Source organism: Lampetra fluviatilis, chromosome 15, assembly GCF_964198595.1.
Source record: "Lampetra fluviatilis chromosome 15, kcLamFluv1.1, whole genome shotgun sequence".
NCBI classification, from domain to species: domain Eukaryota; kingdom Metazoa; phylum Chordata; class Hyperoartia; order Petromyzontiformes; family Petromyzontidae; genus Lampetra; species Lampetra fluviatilis.
In genome coordinates, this window is record NC_136289.1 from 14,303,108 (window position 1) to 14,325,524 (window position 22,417).

Consider the following 22,417-nt stretch of genomic DNA (forward strand, 5'->3'; position numbering starts at 1 on the left):
GCAGCACAAAGAGGTGGAATATGGAGAGGAGCCTCTATATGTGTTGAGTCATTGCCCAAAACGTCGCCCATTAAAAAAAAATGTCCTTTTAAGGAGACAAAATATGTTTGACAAACGTCTTCATTGGTTGTATTTTGTAGAACAACCACTGTTGGACAAAGTGGTACTCAATTTATCAACCCCGGTGGGATGATGGGCTGGGTCAAATCCCTCTCCCTCCCATGCCAAGCCCAACCCGGATATAAACCCGAATCCTTCGCTCTCCGGCTGAGCCACGTGGACGAGCCGAGTTGGAACCCCCCGCGTGTCCGCACGGAGCCCCCGCGGCGATGGCCATGGCACTGCCACTAGGATGGAGTCGGCGCTGTCACCAGAGAGGTTGACTCACAGAGCGGGGGGGGCGGGGGGGGGGGTTCAACTCGGGGTCGAGTGTCGGCTCAAGTTCACCCCACGGTGACGAGTTAAAGAGTCAACATTCATCATCATCGTCGTCAGTTACCACCACCGCAAACGTTATCATCCTCATCACCACCACTACCACCATCATCATTATCATAACCAACAACATCACCATCATCAGCTACCCATCAGCAATCATTCGGTGCTGCGACTGCGTTGGGAGTGGTATACAAAGCCCTCGCCTCCCCTCCAGCTTGGACCAGGCCTAGCCCAACCACTACCCCCCTAGCACGATCCCTACTACTACTACCACCCCAAACACTATCACTACCACGACCCCTAACACTACCCCAACCACTACCACGATCCCAACCACGATTAACTACCACTACCACACTACCACTATCTCTACACCAACCACTATCACACTACCACTACCCCAACCACTACCCAAACTACTATCAACTACCACTACCCCTACCATTATCACACTACCACTACCACTATCCCTACACCAACCACTATCACACTACCACTACCCCAACCACTACCCAAACTACTATCAACTACCACTACCCCTACCATTATCACACTACCACGAACCCCTACACTGACCACTATCACACTACCCCCTATCACCACCCCATGCCCCTCCTTAACCATTCCTACCTGTTCTCCGAACTGCCATCATAACTACACCATCACTTTTAATAATAACAACCCGAACTCTTTGTTATCTCAACCACGATCATCTAATGTCCAAATTGTATCATTTTTGCAAAGCACCTAGGAATACGGTGCTGCTATGCTAATCTAAGATATCAGATACGAGACAAGCTCCCCTCTCGAATGCGTGGTGGGTTTTCTCCAGCAAGGCACTGAGAAGCATTGTTGAAAGGAATTGGCCAAACATCCACCAGGTGACAGGAACCTCCCAAAGGTGGAGCCTTGAGACTCAACCGGCGGCATTCCTGGGATGATCGCCGCAGCTCTCGACGCCAAGATCATCGTTCCACCGCGGGACGCCGCTGCGTCCCTGCCTCGCCCGTGCGATGGCCACAGTTGGATCCCAACAGCCCCAGGGGTTTACGCTTCCTGCTGTTCCACGAACAGACCTGCCGTCCCAAGGCAGTCACCCGGCACACAACGCCCACCGTACTCGCTCGTTGTGGCTGTAGCTGCTTTAGCTGGCGTGGCCACGTGGCCCTTACTCTCGTCTGCAAGCGACCCGCAGACGTGCACAAGTAAGAAACCATGGCCTCTACAGTGACCTAGACCGTGGGAAATGATGATCCGATGAAAGGCGTGTCGGTGCTACAGGTAGAGCCCCCAGGTAAACTCTTGGCTCAGTAGCGCCTTGATATTATCGGGCTGGCAGCGAACACCTTGAGTCGGGACACATGTGGAGATGGTGGAAGTGTGGCCCAGGCAGATATCCAGACAGGTGTCTGAGCAACTAGCCAGCAGTACAAACCAAATACAAAAAAGCGTGTAATATAACGACAAAGATCCACCTTTAGGCCTTAACAGACTTTTTGTGGCAAGTGCTGTTAGCGAGCACCTATGAAGGCTGGCACGGCACACGAGGGGGTGGGTGGCCAGCAGCACCACTGACCGCGATGCAGTGACCAACCCCCAACCCCCGCCCCAAAACCGAGTGACGAATTTCCCAACTCGGCATTACCGGGGCGAGAGAAAGGTTCTCACAGCCAGCGGGCGGGCATGGGAGGTGAGACCCAGAGGGGGGCAGTTTCAGGAAACAGGCAGCCTCGTCGAGATAACGCAGAGCCCCATGCGGCTCGCGAGCGCGGCTCGCCCGCCCGATGCACAGTTGGATATGCGTGGGGCGGCACAATGGTTTTGCCTGTGGTTTGCACCCTGCACGCTACACCACGTTACCAACCTGCCGACCTGACATTTGATTCCTGGCAAAGGCTAACTCACGTAACCATGCGACTAAATTAGAAACGAAAAAGTTTTGCTGGCTGGCTGAAGGCAGACGTCCTAATAATCACCGATTAAAAAACATTATACGATAACATTGTACAGCCTTAAAAGTGAAACAAATAATTATACACATAACAGGAGACGTTTCGGGCAATGGCCCATCTTCATAGCACGTTTGCTTAAGAGGGCCATGACGCGGTGGCCCAGCGGTAGCGTTGTGTTGACCGCTTGTTGTGGAGGTTCTCGGTCCGAATCCACCAGGCCGCCCTGATTAATACTGCGGTGTGTGCAAATTTTTTGAACGCTAAGCGTCGTCCGCTTCACAGTCGACGTTAGAGATCCCGTAATGTCATTCGCAAGAGTTGGCCATCGTGCGCCGGCAAATTAATTATTCAATTGGAATTTAGATGGCATCCCCCAACCCTACTGTGAAAACCTGGCAGGACCCTCATCAAACAGAGGCCATGAGACTCGGCGAAGCTTTCCTGGGTGAACAATGAAAAACGAAATATCTGAACTGGCTTCCGCTAGCCTTACAAACTCAATTACCCGTGTAAAACAGTAGCACTGGGGAGACAAAGGCGGCCGGGGGCATCGTTGGCACCAGAACAGCTGCTCACGAACAACAGCACCTGTGCCAACGGTCTCCACTGGACAACAACCACAAGGTGAACCTCAGTGACCCCCACAGTGACCCCCAGTGACCCCCACAGTAAGGGGGTGAGAGGGCCTACTTCATCCAGCAGTGGATCGAGGAGTGCATTCATTTCATAGTTCGCATCACTTTTGGTACTGCCGACATGGATTCGCCCTCTTGACGACCGTAAAAAAATATTGGTGACATTATTCAGAACGGCAAAAACGATGGCAGTCATCAGGACAGCAAAGGTGATGCACCGAGACAAAATAAACAACGATCCAACTCCTCTCACGCACTGCTGCTGTTGGCGAATGCCATTCCATTCCCTCGCCACCCCTTAACCCCCCCACCCTCCACCCTTATTTTACCAGAATTTTTGGCAACATCTCTGGCACTAACGGTGTGAGCCACCAACATTGTTTTCGAGATGATAAGTCGACCACAGCATCTCCCCCAGCTCTCATGCGCGGAGCGGTGCGGTGCCACTCCTTTTTCCTGGGGCAAGTGGAGGACATTCCACATTCCCAGGACGGCGAGCTGACCTTACTCTACAATTACACTTCATGGAAATTATAAATCGCCATGATAGTTCCCCACGACCAACTTTACAATTTTAATTCAATGGAAAATTCCACATTCCCATGACGGTGCCCCGAGCGGCTTCACCATTTTAATTAGCGAGTGGCCGTCGCGGCTCGTGCTGCTTATGGATGACGCCGTTCGGCGTTGTGCAACCCACGGTGGAGCCGGCGTGTTGATGCGCGTTCGCGTCTGTCCCCAACTCGGCCCTTTCCTGGAAAATCACTCCACACCCAATCTCCACCCTCCCCACACCCCTCTCTCCCCGCTTTCCACTCCCCACCACCGCCAGCAACACACATACACACGCACAGCCCTCTCTGCGGCCACATCAGCCTTGGCATGCGAGCGAGTCAGCAAGAACTGGTCGGCGCCTGCCTTGCGAGAATACAAGGTCCCCCTTCTCTTCTCCCCCCCCCGCCTCTCTTCTCCTCCCCGTTCTCGCCGCGCTCAGACAAACAGGGGCTCCTTCACATCGCCAGAGTGGCCGCGCCCCGGCCCCGGGAAACTCGGCTTCACCCGTGGCAGCTCGGGGCTGCTGCCAGGCCAGCGTGGAGTGCAGCGTGACCGCGCGTGTCTGTCTGTCTACTCACCCCCCCACCCGAACCCCGTCTCTCTCAGCTTTCACCACCCCACCACCCACTTACCCCTCCCCCTTCACATTATCATTCTAAATCAGCCATTAGCAATTCACTGCTGGATGAAGACGTGAAGGGCATCTCATCATCGTCGTCACGGTCTTTATCCAGCAGTGGATTGAGCATGATTAATGATGATGTTGTGAACGAAAGGTAGGTGGGGCTCGGCCTCAAGGACAACTAAACAGATAGGCACATCACCACATCGCCACCACCATCATCAGCCAGGGTCCATCCACTGCTGGATGAAGGTCTCCCCCCCAAGGCGCTGCCAACTGCTAAGACCCTGTGATGCAACCATCGCAAGGTCGTGAACAAACAATAAGCCACACAAATTAATACATAACACTTCCACACAATCGACAATAACAACAGTGTGAGTGTGTGGACGTGACACTTTTTTTTAAATGAGCGACGTTTCGAGTAATTCTTCTTCTTCGTTGTAATCGTTGAAACGGCGCATTTATTTGCTTCTATAATAAACAACGACGTAGCAAGACTCCGATGTCAGGTGGGGCTCTGGGTTTCTATTGCTATGTCTGTCCAGTCCCTTTCCGAGAAGTGATTGCAAACCCGCCACACTTCACCGTTGTAAATTCATCAGCTGCTCGACTCGACTTGGAACACAAGGTCAAAGTTTAAGTACAGCCAGCGGGCCATGCAGTGTGCGAGAGGGGTGGGGTCAGCTGTCTCGCGACAATTGCATTTGCTATGGGCGGAGGGCGGGAGGGTACGATGGATAGATGGTTGGGGGGGGGGTCTTAAAATCCCCGCGAGGCGAGAGCCACGTGGAGAGAGAGAGAGACAGCTTGGAGCAGCAGCAGCTGTGCCTCTGTTGCTCCCTGTGAGCCTGGACTCGAACGCATCTATCTGTACCTGTGGCTGCTGTGCGCGAGCGGGTGATTTGCATGGAGAAGGGCGAGCGTCGCTGTTTTGCCTACGAGTACTGAAGGATGCGTACCCGGTATGCACATTGCACCAACAACGACCCCCCCTTCCACACCCACCCCACCCCCTCGCCCTCCCACTCCACCCTCCACACCCCAGCACCCGTCCCCAATCACGCACAACCAAACACTCCACCCTCTCGCTCCCCCACCCCCCTCTCTCTCTCACAACCACGAGTCTAACGTGTGTTTGTCCGTATCTGCGGACCTCTCTCTTTGTGTTGCTCATGCAGTCTCTGTCTCTGCGTTTCTCTCTTGATGAAACAGTGTGAGCGTCTGTGGCTCTGTTTCTCAGTGCTGTCTGTCTGCAATTGTCTCTCTCTCTCTCAGTGCGCGCCGAGAACTCTCGCTGGGTCCGCGGCTCTGTGTTTCTTCACCGCCACAGTCTCTCTGTAGGGAGACTGGGTCCCTCTAAATGTACCCATCTCTCTGCGTCTCTCGTTCGTTCTCTCCACGTGTCCGAGTCTGTATAGTGCCTCTGTGAGCGTCTCTCTCTCTCTGCCTCGCTGCTCGCTCTACCTTCGTCTCGGTTTAGTTTCGGTTGTTGCCTCTTCCTCTCTCTCTCGCTCCCCTCCCGTGACTCCGTCTCAATGTCTCCTTAGTTGCCAAACGTCTCCTCCCTTGGCCCTGGGTGGTGTAAGGAGTGGAGGTGGGGGAGGGATAGGCTGGGAGGGAGGGGCGCGGGGGGGTGAGGGGAGGGGCTGCTGGAGAATGCTGGACAGAGGCGCGTCTGTGTGGGGGGCGATCCAGAGCCACATTCCCAAGATCCGACTAAGGATCGGCGTTAAACCAAAGGCGGCCTCCCCCACCCACCCACCAACCCCCACCCACCAACCTCCTCCTCCCCCACCCACCAACCTCCTCCTCCCCCACCCACCAACCTCCTCCTCCCCCACCCACCAACCTCCTCCTCCACCCACCAATCTCCTCCTCCACCCACCAATCTCCTCCCCCACCCACCAACCTTCCCCCCACCCCAACTACCCCCACCCCACTGAACTTGGCAGTGACCACCACCACCCCCCCTTTCCACAGCAACGCCATCCGATAATGCGCGCGCACACAAACACACGCGCGGAGACACGCACACACACACAGACGCACACGCACACACACGCGCGGAGACACGCACTCGCACAACAAAGGTACACACACGCTCACGGTCAGTCGCCACGCACGGTCGCACACATACACTCAGTCGCACCGCCACGCGTGGTCGTCACGCAACACGCTGACGCACGGACACACACGGGGCAAAGATCCCCGTGTAGCCTGCACACACTGTCGGGGCAAGTGCTGTGAGCGAGTGGCACCTACGAAGGCCGGCACGGCGCACGAAGGGCGGGGGCCTTCGCCCCCTTCTCGTGCGAACGGACACGCTGCACTTGCGTCCTCATTGTTAAGGAATTGTCGCCGAATGAATCTCGCCACTGATGTTAGCCGGGCATGTAGCACCGCGAGCTAAGCACCACACTACCGCTCCCCACTACACACAAACTCTCATACAATAACGCATCAATACAACAACAACCGCCGTTCGCTAATAAGTGGTAGTAATGTCCCCACGGCGTTTGTTCTGACAAAAACACACACACCCACCCACTACGACAAAGATCCCCCGTATAGCCTGTAACAGATTGGGGGCAAGTGCTGTTAGCGAGCACCTATGAAGTTTAACACGTAGGCTTTCGCGACCAATGTTATTCATAATCAACGTTTTTGGGTTTAGATCGCGTTATTTATAAATGTGTCGTAACCCTCCACCACCCGACACGGCTGAACGGCACACGAGGGGGTGGGTGGCCAACACCACGCACTGCCGCCTTCGTCTCCCTACTGGCGATGTTTACACACTGCGCCAGGTACTCATTTGAGGCAGAGTCGACCTAGGGGAGGCGCAGGATCGGTTCCGATGATCGTCACTGGTGTTGGCCATTAGCTTGGAATCGAACCCGGCTCCACTACCGCTCCCCACTCACACACAGACACAAAGAAACACACACCCACTAAAACACTCACACCAGGAGGAGGAGGAGTGAGTTCACAACAGCGGCGCCAGCACCGACTGGGCAACTGAAACGGGAGTCGAACTCGGGTCGGTGCGGGTCGCAAATCGCCGTCGCGTGCGAGCGAGCGCCGATGCGTACGTGACCGGCGGAGGTGATTCAACCACTCCCCGCTCTCGGAACTCGCCTCCCCCGCCCTAGCCCCTATCCACACCCACCCACCCACCCTCATCCTCCCCCCACTACCCCCCGCCCGCCCGCTCCCACCGGCGCCTCCAAAACACGAGGTATTTACCCCGATTCTTAGAAATGAAAGGTCGCGCGCATCCTTGGAGAGCGGAATGTGGAGGCCACGGTGCTCCGGGGATAAACAGCGAAACGTGCGCTCGGCCACACGGGGCCACTCCCCCCCCACCTCCCCAATACCCTCTCGACCCCCCAATTTCCCTCGACTCTCCCACCACCTACCCCCCTCCCGTGCCCTGTGACCTCGACTAATCCATCAACACCAGCGATGTTGGAACATCGGGGCACAGAGGTGACGAGATGTGAGAAAGAGGGGTGGGGGGTGTGAAGAAGCGAGGAGGTGCCGTGAACTTCAACTCGTGGCCCGCGTGTCGCCCATGGAGGCTCTCGCAGCCACCCATTACTTGAGCCAACATGAAGAGCGATGGCAGTACAGAGAGTAGGTCCGTGGAGGATTCCACTCCGTGGTTGGATACCTTTGCGCGCGAGCCCCTGAATTTGCACCGGGGTGATGTTTCACGGGTGTCCGGTTCTCTAATTTACTTTCCCCAGCCAAAGCAACACAGCTCGTTATTTACAACAGGAACTGACCAAACATCCCAATGTTTGTGGGGAACCTTGAGACGTCCCAAGGATGTTCTAGAAACACCTCCCCGCTCCTCTCCCTTTCTCCGAGAGCCACCGCCTTTCTCAAAGACGTCAGTGATCGTGGCCTCCCTTCCACCGCGCTCTCCATCTGTGATGTTTCTCAACCACTCCGAAATCGGATTCTCCTCCCAGTTGCATCAAATCGTTCTCATTGTTCACGGAACCAAATTCGCCGTGTTCCCCGGCTCCTTGTGGTACCCAGTCAGAACAACATTCACTCGGTCTCGTCACGTGCCCGAGAAATCTAACCCTATCATTCTCAAATTATTCTCATTCGTGTTCTTGTTGTGTACCCTGCTGCTATCCGTAACGCATTCATGTCAATCATCGCCTGTCCATGAAAAGTTTGACATCACCCTCGTTAAAAACCACACGTCTGTTGCTTCGACTTTGTGTAGTTCCTCTACTTTCATGGATATAGTCCTTTCATTATTATTCTTATTCGTTTAGATGATGGAGTGACACTGGCATTAGACCACACACTCTGTGAAGGGGTCGCGAGTTAAGTGGATTTGTCCGGGAATTGCTGCTGGGTTCGTGGAGTCCCGGTGCCACATGGAGCGTGGTTGTTACAAACGCTGGGCACTGGCACGAGCTGTCCATAAACACGTTGCTGGTCGACAACAAGAGTCAAACATCCCGAATTGTCTTCGTGAAAACTCACATTCATTAATAACACTACTTAAATATGTATATAATAGGTGACGTTCCAGGCAATGGCCCTTCATCATAGCGCATGTAACCCACACACGTCGCCTATTAAGAATGTTCGACCAATGTGTTGTGGCGTCGTTGTTGGTTGTACTTGTGCACCACTGCCAACGCAGTGGGCAGCATCACCAGGTAATTTGATAACTCTATCGTGGAGCGGTGGCGCAGGTGATTCCCGGCCACCACTAACAACAACAACATCATCATTGGCCGACTGATGTTATCAAAAAGCGCTGCTGGGCCTCTCGTTTTCAACAACCTCAAGGTGACCAAGCAGTGCCGCGAGGTATGCTACAAAAAACCCCATCGACCCTCAGCCAACAGTCGATGGACAGACACGAAGGGTGTGGGAGGAGGGGCTGTAAGTGATCTTGGCTGTCGCAATCACGCGTCGTGAACACGACAGGCGCGGGCACATTCTCGCGTGTAATCACCTTGCACACAAGAGCAATCACAGTCAACGTGAGCCATTGGCGTGAACGTGGCGAAGGGGGGACGCCACAAACACGAGGCGCGTCGACAAATCTATCCGCCGAGAGGCAAACATTTTGTGTGCAGAGATGGTCGATGGTACACAAACAGGCACGCCAGGTGTCTCCGCAGTGGAGAGGGAGACGCGGGTGGCAGGAGGGGGGGGGGCAAGGGCAGGGCTGTGGGCTATTGTCAGGACAAACCCCACTGCTCCCCCATCCTCTTCCCCCATGCATCAACGCCCGCAGAATCACCCCCGAGGGAGGGGAGGCCACCGCCCGTGCTGGTTGTGTGGCACGGGCGACGGTGGGAGGTGGAATGCGGCGAAGACAAAGACAAAGACAAAGGTCTCACAGCACGCGCGCCACGCGGGCCGCTGTTTGCGAGCACCGATTGCAGACCGGCACGGCACACGACCTTACCAGCACCACACTTGCCCCCCCACCACCACCACCCCAGTTCGCATTTACAGATACCTGATACTTTTTTTTATAAGACCCAATAAAACTGTCCTGAGCCCAAGACAGATTGAGACGTTCCGTTGGCACGGATGTTCGCCGTGCCTGGGAGGTAAGAACTGCATCACGGACGGGTGGTGGTGGTCGTGGGGGTGGTCGTGGTGGTCGTGATGGTGGTCGTGGTGGTGGTCGTGGGGGTAGCCGTGGGGTAAGTCGTGGTGGTGATCGTGGTGGTGATCGTGGGGGTTCGTGGTGATAGTCGTGGTGATAGTCGTGGTGGTGATCGTCGGGGTTCGTGGTGGTAGTCGTGGGGGTGGTCGTGGTGGTAGTCGTGGGGGTGGTCGTGGTGGTGGTCGTGGTGGTAGTCGTGGGGGTGGTCGTGGTGGTGGTCGTGGTGGTGGCCGTGGTGGTAGTCGTGGGGGTGGTCGTGGTGGTGGCCGTGGTGGTAGTCGTGGGGGTTCGTGGTGCTGTGGGCCAGAATTGCAAACTCCGCGTGGCGATACGCCGCAAATCATTTTAGGCGGAGTCGACCTAGGAGGGTGGCGTGGAAGAAAGGGGCCGAGACCCAGCTCAGGTTTTGGAGCTCCACTTGAAGCTGCGGTGCTGGCGACCAGGAAATGAACGTGGTGGTGGTGCTGACGCTCCCATCTATGGCGGTGTCAAGGTTTTTTGGGTGGTTTTTGTTTGTGGAGAATTCGCACCGACGCTGGATTTGTGTTGCGAGTTCGTCGAACGACGCCACACGGAGCAGATACCCGGAGCGCGTGTCCACGCGGGTACAGTGAGCGCGGGCACGAGGTCGCGTGGGGTAGAGGGCGGCGTGGTTTAGAGGGTGGTGGTGTAGTGGGTGGTGTAGTGGGTGGTGTAGAAGGTAGTTTAGTGTTCAAAGCGGGTTGGGAGAGGAGGCTCGTGGGGTGGGTTGTTGCGGGCATGGTGGTGGGGAGTGCTTTGGGCGGTAGTGGGGGGGGGTAGAGTGGAACGCAGCAGAGTGGTGGTGGTGCGGGCGTGTTAGAGTGGGGTGGGGTGGGGCGGGGTGCTGAGGTAGGGGGGAGGGAGGGTGGGCGGCAAGGGGGTATCGGCTCGTTGCGGTGGGGGCAGCGGCCAGCGGGTCCCCGGCGTGACCCCGGCGAGACCCCGGTGCCCTCGCTCTGTGCCACCCGCGTGACGCACGCGGCCAGGAACAGCGGGGGGGGGGGGGGGAATCGCACACACAGACAAAGATCCCCCGTGTAGCCTTAACAGACTGTTGGGACAAGTGCTATTAGCGAGCACCTGTGAAGCCCGACACGGCACACGAGGGGGTGGGTATCCAACACCACGCCTGTGTGTGTATAGATGTGTTCTCCACATAGGCACATACACACGTGTGTGTGTGTGTTTCGATGGTGTTGTGGTCTCATGGGTGATGGAGAGGGTGTCGAAGCTTAGTGGGGGGTCGGGGGGGTTATGTGGGTGGCGGTAGTGTAGCGGTTAGCGCTATGAACCCGGCCAACACCGGTGACGACTATCTGAACCGGTCCTGGGCCTCCTCTAGGTTGACTCAGCCTCAAACGAGCACCTGGTGCAGTGTGTAAACTTCGCCACGAGGGAGACGAAGGCGACCTCGTGTGCCGTGCCGGCCACCTGAGGTGCCCGCTAACAGCACCGTCTGTACAGGCCACACGGGTGATCTTTGTATACATATATGTTGTGTGTCACATATGCACACACACACAGATGCGTGTGGGTGGAGTTTGTTTGTATGCGCATGCATATGTGTACATATGCATGCGCATACCCTACGCACGTGCTATGAAGAAGGGTCGATTGCCCGAAACGTCGCCTATTATATATTTGTTCCGTTCAAGGGCCACAGCGTTGTTGTTTTTGATAAGAAACGTGTTGAAGATTGTTGCTGTTGTTGCTGCTGTTTGTGCACCACTGCCAATACACAACAGAAGCATCACCAAACAAGGTAGGGGCACAAAATCCACCTCGCTTCCGGAACCTCGGCAAACGTGGTGGAAATTCCATGTTCCTATGGCGGGGGTGAGGCCAGCCCATCCGCATCGGAAACCGCTGTAGGCTCTCGACAAATCAGTGGTCAAATAATAATTCACGTACAGCCACTTTGGTAAAACCACTGCTCCATTAACACTCCCCTTCCCTCCCGATATAGGGGGCTGATTGACCATACTTCACCACTCACGGCGCGTCTAACTCACGAACACCGGGGGGCGATCCGTCCACGTGGATTTGTTTCCATCCTCTCGGCGGGTCGCCCGGTGACGGCTTAAAGATCCGGGAACAAACACTCCCCCCTCCCTCCCCTCCATCTCCCTCCATCTCCCTCCCCTCCATCTCCCTCCCCTACATCTCCCTCCCCTACATCTCCCTCCCCTCCATCTCCCTCCCCTCCATCTCCCTCCCCTCCATCTCCCTCCACTCCATCTCCCTCCACTCCATCTCCCTCCACTCCATCTCCCTTCACTCCATCTCCCTCCACTCCATCTCCCTCCCCTCCATCTCCCTCCCCTCCATCTCCCTCCCCTCCATCTCCCTCCCCTCCATCTCCCTCCCCTCCATCTCCCTCCCCTCCATCTCCCTCCCCTCCATCTCCCTCCCCTCCATCTCCCTCCATCTCCCTCCCCTCCATCTCCCTCCCCTCCATCTCCCTCCCCTCCATCTCCCTCCCCTCCATCTCCCTCCCCTCCATCTCCCTCCACTCCATCTCCCTCCCCTCCATCTCCCTCCATCTCCCTCCCCTCCATCTCCCTCCCCTCCATCTCCCTCCCCTCCATCTCCCTCCCCTCCATCTCCCTCCCCTCCATCTCCCTCCCCTCCATCTCCCTCCCCTCCATCTCCCTCCCCTCCGTCTCCCTCCACTCCATCTCCCTCCCCTCCATCTCCCTCTCCTCCATCTCCCTCCCCTCCATCTCCCTCCATCTCCCTCCCCTCCATCTCCCTCCCCTCCATCTCCCTCCCCTCCATCTCCCTCCCCTCCATCTCCCTCCCCTCCATCTCCCTCCACTCCATCTCCCTCCCCTCCATCTTCCTTCACTCCATCTCCCTCCACTCCATCTCCCTCCACTCAACGCGAGTATTTCACAACGGGCTGGATGAGTCGAATACTTCTAGGAAGATGACGCTGATCGAGGTACAAACGATGACTGTTCATAGCCACAGGCGGACAACAGCCCTGCCAGGATCGTCACCAGACGTACCAGATATGTTTGAAGATTATTCAGTCGAAAAAAACTGTGTAGTTAGTGAGGGGTGTGTGTTGCACCCAGCAGCTACTATTATGTAACTACTCGCATGACTTTTTTCAATTTTTTTTACAAAACTGGTGACATCTCCGATGTAATTACAGTATTACAGTATTATCATCATCATGCCCCACTGTCTAAACAAATCCAGTCAACTCTGACTATCCACCCTACCTCTCTACTGGCCTCTATTTACGTGATATGGATTAGGACCGTTGCCTGAAACGTCGCCTATTATTAATTTATATTCAAGGCCACACGCATAGTGCTGTTGTTATTGACGAATGGGTTTATTTGATATTGTAACTTGTGCTTGTGCACGAGTGCCAACGCAGCAGCGCCACCAAATAATTTATTTAATTCAAATAAATTCATTCGCCATTTATATGGCCTCTTCTATGTGCTCTGAAGAAGGGGCATTGCCCGAAACGTCGCCGCAGTGCTGTTGACTTGCCGTGCACTTTGTTTTGCCAAGCCAGAGCCCGCTGAGCAACACCCACTGACTGGCTCGCTTCGATTCACTCGCCCGAAGCGTTTCAAGTTCCCACCGCTGTGTGTCCATGCCTATGACGGGGGTCTCTCGCTCGATGCCCGCTGATGGATCTCCATGATATTCAACACGAGGCCACTCAACGAACTTCCCAATGGCTCACTCACTCACCCACTCACTCACCCACTCACTCACCCACTCACTCACCCACTCACTCACCCACTCACTCACCCACTCACTCACCCACTCACTCACTCACCCACTCACTCACTCACCCACTCACTCACTCACTCACCCACTCACTCACCCACTCACCCACTCACCCACTCACCCACTCACTCACTCACCCACTCACTAACTCACCCACTCACTCACCCACTCACCCACTCACTCACTCACCCACTCACTAACTCACCCACTCACTCACCCACTCACTCACTCACTCACCCACTCACTCACCCACTCACCCACTCACCCACTCACTCACTCACCCACCCACCCACTCACTCACCCACCCACCCACCCACTCACTCACTCACCCACCCACTCACCCACCCACTCACTCACCCACTCACTCACTCACTCACCCACCCACTCACTCACTCACCCACTCACTCACCAGCCTCAACACGGCCGTGTGCGTGTGGACGTTATTGGTTGGGTGGTGGAGGTGCGGGGGGAGTGGGGGTTGACTGGGAGAGGAGGGTGGGGGTTAAACGCATCCCTCATCATCTCTCCAGAGCCGATCAAAATAAAAACACCACTTCGTGGGTTGCCGAGAACCAACAGTTGTTTTCCTATGAATATTTGACTCGCTCCACCATCCCCTTCCCGCCATAGGCACGAGACATTTCCACCACTGACTCAAATGCCAAATTACGAGCACCGCATCGAGAACATGCTCATTCGTGCGAGAAAATAGACTTTGAAAAAAACCCAAAACTGAATCGTTTGATGGACTCACCACGGCCGCCAAATAGTGGCATCAGCGAGCCGGCATCGTCAGCGTCACAGCCGCTGCGTGTGCGCCCCAGGGTCTGCGTGAGCAGTTAATGGCCCAATCAATAAACAACGAGCGGCGGGAGCCGTGGGAACCCCGCGCCGGTACCAGCCTTGGGAGTGGGCATATGATGTGGATTGGTGGATCACGCAGACAAGAGATTGGCAGCCGTGACCCGAGGCTTCCCTGAAGAATCTCGCCAGCTCCGCGATGGTGATCTGCCCAAACAGTGGGTTTGTTGACCCGTCTGCACGGACCTTTACGCGTTGCGGGCGTGGTGGTACGCACGCCTGGAGTGAACAGATAGGAAGAGGGTTGGTGGATCACGCTTAGATTTATGTGAGGCTTCCCGAAAGAACTCGCTCACCTGCGAGATGGCAGTACAGCAAGTGGGTTTGTTAACCCAGCTGTGTGGACCTTTGTATCCTCTAATATTGTAATGGGGGAATTATCAAAATATTCCAATGTGGCAGGACCCTGAAATGCAATTCTTGACTCACTCACAGGTTTGTTGTGGCATGCTTCCTAGTTGTCCCACGTGGTGGTCAGTGGACTCCATTGTTGTACCGTACTTCTATGCTACCCCCCCCCCCTCCTCGCACAAGCCGCATGGCGCGAGGTCGTCATCTAGCAGTGGATTCACAAAAGGACAACGCGCCCCTGTACTGTGCGCGTGCGTCACGTGACGCCCTGGCCTCTCGCGCATCGAAACGAGCTGCAGCATCGCACAGGATATGCCGGGCACGATTATTTATTTATTTAAGTTATTTCCTGCCAACATGAGCATTGAGGCTTTGGAGCCCATCTCCTGTTCGCAGCCCTGCTGCAGAGCCAGTGGAGGAAATTCCACATTCCTATGGCGGGGGCGAATCTCCGCATCGGATAACCGCTGCTGTGACTTCCGCACAACGTGCGATCTGTTTTATCCACCCCAAACGGACAAGGCGCTGAGAGGGAGCAACCCAACAATGTGTTTGATCAATGCAAATCTTAGGTACAGTTGAAAGGAAGAGGCGGAGGTGGTGGTTGAAGTGGTGGGAGGGAGCGGTGGGTGGTGGGGGAGTTGTTAATGAGGGAATGCGGGAAGAGGAGGGGGGGGTCTTTAATATGGAGATAAACTGCTGCTGCTGCAGGAGCCCTAATTAGCATTGTTAAGGCGAGAGCTCTCCGTCTCACACAAAGCAGAGACTGCCCTCCCCCCGTAACTATTCAATCCGCTATTGTAATTGAAGGGCGTGGCGAAATTAGATCGGGCGGGTCTCATTATTCTCCATGGGGACGGAACAAGCTCCCCATTGCATCGTCCCTCCTGCGTGCGTATCTCAATATGTATGTCGCGTGTGTGTAGCTGTGTATGTACCTGTGTGTGTACCTGTGTGTACCTGTGTGTACCTGTGTGTGTACCTGTGTGTGTGTGAGGAGCGGTAGTGTAGCGGTGAGCGCACTGCGCTACGAACCTGGCCACGGCCAACACCAGTGAGGATTATCTGAACCGGTCATGGGCCTCCCCTAGGTCGACTCAGCCTCAAACGAGTACCTGGTGCGGTGTTTAAACATCCCCACTAGGAAGACAAAGGCGGCCGGGCGTGGTGCTGGCCACCCACCCCCCTCGTGTGCCGTTCTGGCCTTCATAGGTGTTCGCTAATAGCACTTGCCCCAACAGTCTTAAGGCTATACGGGGAATCTTTGTCTTGTGTGTGTGTGAATAGCTGTGGAGTAGCGAGTCAGCTGGGTTCCATTCCCGGCTCCTGGTTGACCTCACAGTGGCCGATGACCTGGAACGGTTCTGGGCCCCCCTAGGCCGTGTGCAAACATCGATACTGGGGAGACAAAGGCGGCTTGGCGTGGTTTCTGGCCGCATCACCCAATTGTTCGCAGTGCCAATCCTTAATTGGCATTCGCGACAAAAAGCCCTTGGATCCACAGTCCATGTAAGCTATACAGGCGGTCTTTGTATTAATAAGAGCAGTTGTGGTGGTTCGCCAATTCGCCAAACCTAGGTTCGATTCCCGTCCGTGGCATGGCAACGACATTATCAGCTCAGGGGGTGCGGAAATCGATGAAGTGGGGCCCCAATATTGTTGAAAACAAATCTCGTGTTTGGTGTCAAGGGGATGGGGGGCAAGGCACCCCTGCCCCCCCACGCCAGTTACGCGACCGATTTTTGTCCAAGGGCAACTTCATTGAACCTGTCCTGAATGCCCCCCCCCCCATGAGGTGTGACTCGATCTTTCACGGCGTGGCGCGTAAAGTTACACACGCCACCGTGATCAGGCTACGATCATACCCGTCCACCTCGTCCGCCAGCCTTTAATAGGTGCTCGCTAACAGCCTCACCCCAGCCTAAGGACCAAAAAGGGATTTTTTTTTGCCCTTAGATTGTGCGAAGGGGATCGCGGTAGAATTCACGAAGACTCGTTGGGGAAAGAGACGCGACCACATGCCAATTTACATCGCAGAGTGCAGCAGGAGGACAAGCTGCCGATAGGATACAGGATGTAATAGCAGATCCTCCACGCCGCGTATAACGTAAAAGAACGTGTTGCTTGATTAAGTCCAGAAGAATAAATGACACAGCAGCTTCGCGTCGCCACTGGCAGCCTTCTGCTGCCTGGGGAGCCACTGCGCAGTCCTCCTCCGTGATGACCCTGCGGCTCGAATCGTCATTATTCTCACCCCGACACCACCACCCTTGTGTCAGGGTGGGCTTCGTTCAGCAGGCAGACACCGGGGCTGGCTACGGCCCTGCCGAGTTTCCCCCATCGGCAGAACGCGGCCAGTGTTACACACACGCCGATGGGTCGCCTGGTCTTATTGGCAAGAGTCCTCCACGATCACAATACGTCACTCCCCCCATTCAAATCCCCGTGGCAACACGTGTGTGGTGTGTGCGCGCGCGGAGCCAGCTTTAGGGGAGCGGTGTCGTAGTGGTTAGCGCGTTGCGCTACAAACCCGTCCACTCAAGTTCGATTCCCGCTAACGGCCACGAGCAGGTCCTGGACCTCCCCTAGGTCGACTCAGCCTCAAATGCGTATCTGGTGCAATGTGTAAACATGGCCACGAGGGAGACAAAGGCGGCCGGGCCTGTGCCGTACCGGCCTGCATTGGTGATGGCAACCAGCACTTCTTAAGGCTTTAGTCGAGATGTTTGTCTTTGAGGCAGTTTCAAGCCGCGATGTAAGTTTCTGGTTTAAGCAGCAGTAGTTCAAAATTACATATTGATCTTCTCCGGTTCAAATACGAGTTGTCCAATTACCCCATCACTTACTGACGTGCTGTTGTTGTGTTCCATAGCAGCGATTGTCGAGGTAATATTCGAATTCGCACATAAAGAAAAAGTTCCCGAGTAGCCTCTAACGCTATGGGGGGGGGTGTTAGCGAGCACCTATTAAGTCCAGCACACGAATGGGCTGGTGAGGCCAGCTACCAGCAAGCTCGCGTCTGCCCAGTGCTGCTCTTTACGCACCAAATACTAATTTCGTAGCCCACCGATTAGCACGGTTGGCTACGTACGGCGCGAAAGAAGTCCAATATACATTCAGGCTGAATCGACAGCTTCTGATATCACGCCGCCACTGATGTGCAGCCGTAGCCGGGTTATCGATTCCTAGTAGGATCGTAGCGGACCGAGCCAACCACTGCGCTCCTGTAAGCTGCAGCTGCGTGACAATGAACGGGGCTCACTGCGAGGTCGGCGTGACCCGCTCGTTCAGGTTCGCGCACACAGACGCAGGGACACGCAGGGTGCCCCCAGCCGTGCGTGAGTGCCGGGCGCTCTCAACATCACCACAACCACCACCACCAAAGACAAAGATTCCTCGTGTAGCCTTCAACCGACTGTTGGGGCAAGTGCTGTTGGCGAGCGGCACCGCTGAACGCCGGCACATCACAACAGCCACGTGAGCGCGGAACCGCACGAGTCGGGAGTCGAACTGCGACGGCGAGACCTTTACACGTGCCGAGATGTTCGGAGTTATGGGGGTTCGGATTGGGAGTCGCCGGGGGTTTCGCTTCTTGAGCAGCCGCATCAACGCGGGTCCCCCGATGTACCCCCTTTACCCCCCGAGAGGACGCGCCGGGTCACGCTGCCCTCTTGCCAACAGTGACGGTGACCAGCGATCACCCCCTCTTATTGATCATCCATCGACAGTGATAACGAAGCAGCGATCATCCTTCCCGAGGGATCGGTCCCACTGCAGGGATCATCCGTGAGAAGCGCGCACACGTCTGCAGCGTGACGATCACCTGTCGAGAGTGATGATCACTTGCGTGACTAATGTTTGGAGCGAGAGCATCCGTGTAGAGTCGATCATCCCTCTCTACCGCAATCAGCTGTCGAGCCACCGTCGTTCGTTTCCATGACCAATCTCTGCATCGCTCTCGCCTCGAGGTGTTTGCGCGCCCGGTTCAACTCCAAACGCCGGGTGCCCATCGCTCCCACGCGCGCGCTCTCACACTCTCGTCTGTCACACGCACTCACGGAGCCGACACGGAACCACCACCACCACTCATGCACCACCCAGCACCACCCAGCACCACTCACCTAATCGCCGCGCGCGACGCTCCAGACTCCTGTCCGAGCGTCTTCTCTCTCGTGGGCGGCTGCGGCGCAAGTCGCTCGACGTCTTCCTCTTCCCCCTTCCTTCTCGCGTGTCTCGGCTCCTGTGTCCTCCACCGCGTCTCCGTGCCGCTGGGCGGGCGGGCGAGCGAGCGAGCGACACGGCGTCTCCCACCGAGCCCCTCCGAGGATGTGAGGGTTGGGACAGCGCGGGGCTGCGTTTGTTCGTGGGAGGAGACGTCACGTGGTCGCGCCCAGGGCGTGTGTGTCGTGTGCGTGCGTGCGTGCCGGGGAGGGGCCGCGCCTTCTAAACACACCCAGACGACGGTATATGCCGGGTCTCTTGCCCCACTCATCCACCCACCCACCCACCAGCTCACCCCACGCATGCACCCACCCACCCACCAGCTCACCCCACGCATGCCTGCGCGGCGCATTGGGGGGCAGCGGGCGGTCGGGGGAGGGGCGGCGGTGGGGGTGGGGGAGGAGGGGAGGTGGGAGGATCTGGGCTGGGTGGGGATGGGAGAGGCCATGGAGGGTGAGGAGAAGAGGCGATGGGGGATAAGGGAAGGCGATGGGGGTAGGGAGAGGCGATGGGGGTAGGGAGGTAATTCCCCCATCGCAATGGGGGGGCGGGGGGGGAGCTAGAAACAAAATGGGGGGCAGAGAGATCGGCCCCCACCTCCCCCCGTCAGAACTCGACTCCGCGTGCTTGGAAGGAGCAAGACGGGCAAGAGAGTGGAGGAGTGCGAGTGGGGGAGGCTGTGCGGAGCCGAGAGGGAAGGAGGGGGGTGGGTCGTGGTGGTTAGTAGGGGGGGAGGGCGCGCTGCGCCGTCGCGTGTGGCGTGGGGAGGGAAGTGGGAGAGAGGCGTGGGGGGAGGAGAGGCAGGGGGGGACAGGGTGGGGGGGGGAGAGACAGGGTGGGGTGGGGGACAGGGTGTGTGGGGGGGTGGGACAGGGTGTGTGGGGGGGTGGGACAGGGTGTGTGGGGGGGGTGTGGTTGTTCCAGCGAGACGGGATATCTGGACGCGAGCCGGAGTCTCGTTGGAGCTAAGTGCACGTGGCTATAATTGTCGCATAGCTAAACAGCAGCCCCCCCTCCCAACACGCCAGCCCCCCCCCTCATTCCCTGACCCCCCCCCCCCCCCCGATATACCGTTACAGTACAGTGCACGAATATAGCGGCCGAGAGCTGTCCAGCATCCACCCGACCGCACCACGTAAACACTCACAATCACACACTCACTCACAATCACACACTCACAATCACACACACACTCACAATCATACACACACTCACAATCATACACACACTCACAATCATACACACACTCACAATCATACACACACTCACAATCACACACTCACTCACAATCATACACACACTCACAATCACACACTCATTCACAATCATGCACACACTCACAATCACACACTCACTCACAATCATACACACACTCACAATCATACACACACTCACAATCACACACTCACTCACAATCATACACACACTCACAATCACACACTCACTCACAATCATACACACACTCACAATCATACACACACTCACAATCATACACACACTCACAATCATACACACACTCACAATCATACACACACTCACAATCATACACACACTCACAATCATACACACACTCACAATCATACACACACTCACAATCACACACTCACTCACAATCATACACACACTCACAATCATACACACACTCACAACCATACACACACTCACAATCATACACACACTCACAATCACACACTCACTCACAATCATACACACACTCACAATCATACACACACTCACAATCACACACTCATTCACAATCATACACACACTCACAATCATACACACACTCACAATCATACACACACTCACAATCATACACACACTCACAACCATACACACACTCACAATCATACACACTCTCACAATCACACACTCACTCACAATCATACACACACTCACAATCACACACTCTCACAATCACACACTCACTCACTCACAATCATACACACACTCACAATCACACACTCACAATCACACACTCACTCACAATCATACACACACTCACAACCATACACACACTCACAATCATACACACTCTCACAATCACACACTCACTCACAATCATACACACACTCACAATCACACACTCTCACAATCACACACTCACTCACAATCACACACTCACTCACAATCACACACTCACAATCACACACTCACTCACAATCATACACACACTCACAATCATACACACACTCACAATCATACACACACTCACAATCATACACACTCTCACAATCACACACTCACTCACAATCATACACACACTCACAATCACACACTCACTCACAATCATACACACACTCACAATCATACACACACTCACAATCATACACACACTCACAATCATACACTCATTCACAATCATACACACACTCACAATCACACACTCACTCACAATCATACACACACTCACAATCATACACACACTCACAATCATACACACACTCACAATCATACACACACTCACAATCATACACACACTCACAATCACACACTCACTCACAATCATACACACACTCACAATCATACACACACTCACAATCACACACTCACTCACAATCATACACACACTCACAATCACACACTCACTCACAATCATACACACACTCACAATCATACACACACTCACAATCACACACTCACTCACAATCATACACACACTCACAATCACACACTCACTCACTCACAATCATACACACACTCACAATCATACACACACTCACAATCACACACTCATTCACAATCATGCACACACATACAATCATACACACACTCACAATCATACACACACTCACTCACAACCATACACACACACACAATCATACACTCACTCACTCACAATCATACACACACTCACAATCATACATTCACTCACAATCATACACACACACACTCATACACACACTCACAATCATACATTCACTCACAATCATACACACACACACTCATACACACACTCACAATCATACATTCACTCACAAACATACACACACTCACAATCATACACACACACACAATCTTACACACACTCACTCACAATCATACACTCAGTCACAATCATACACACACACACACTCACAATCTTACACACACACACTCACAATCATACACTCACTCACAACCATACACACACACTCACAATCATACACTCACTCACAATCATACACTCACTCACAATCATACACTCACTCGCAATCATACACACACTCACAATCATACATTCACTCACAATCATACACACACACACAATCATACACACACTCACAATCATACACACATACACACACTCACAATCATACACACACTCACAATCATACACACATACACACACTCACAATCATACATT

At 54.9% G+C, this 22,417-nt stretch overlaps 1 protein-coding gene across 1 annotated transcript in view; it reads right to left on the bottom strand.

Annotated features, from left to right (window-relative positions):
• The window catches only part of LOC144936273 (uncharacterized), a 45,771-nt gene extending 26,454 nt beyond the window's left edge, over positions 1-19,317 (bottom strand). Inside the window, exon 1 of the mRNA XM_078863341.1 lies at positions 18,972-19,317. The gene's annotated coding sequence lies outside the window, so the exon portion shown is untranslated. The remainder of the gene's footprint in view (positions 1-18,971) is intronic.
• Between the last annotated feature and the right edge of the window lie 3,100 nt (positions 19,318-22,417).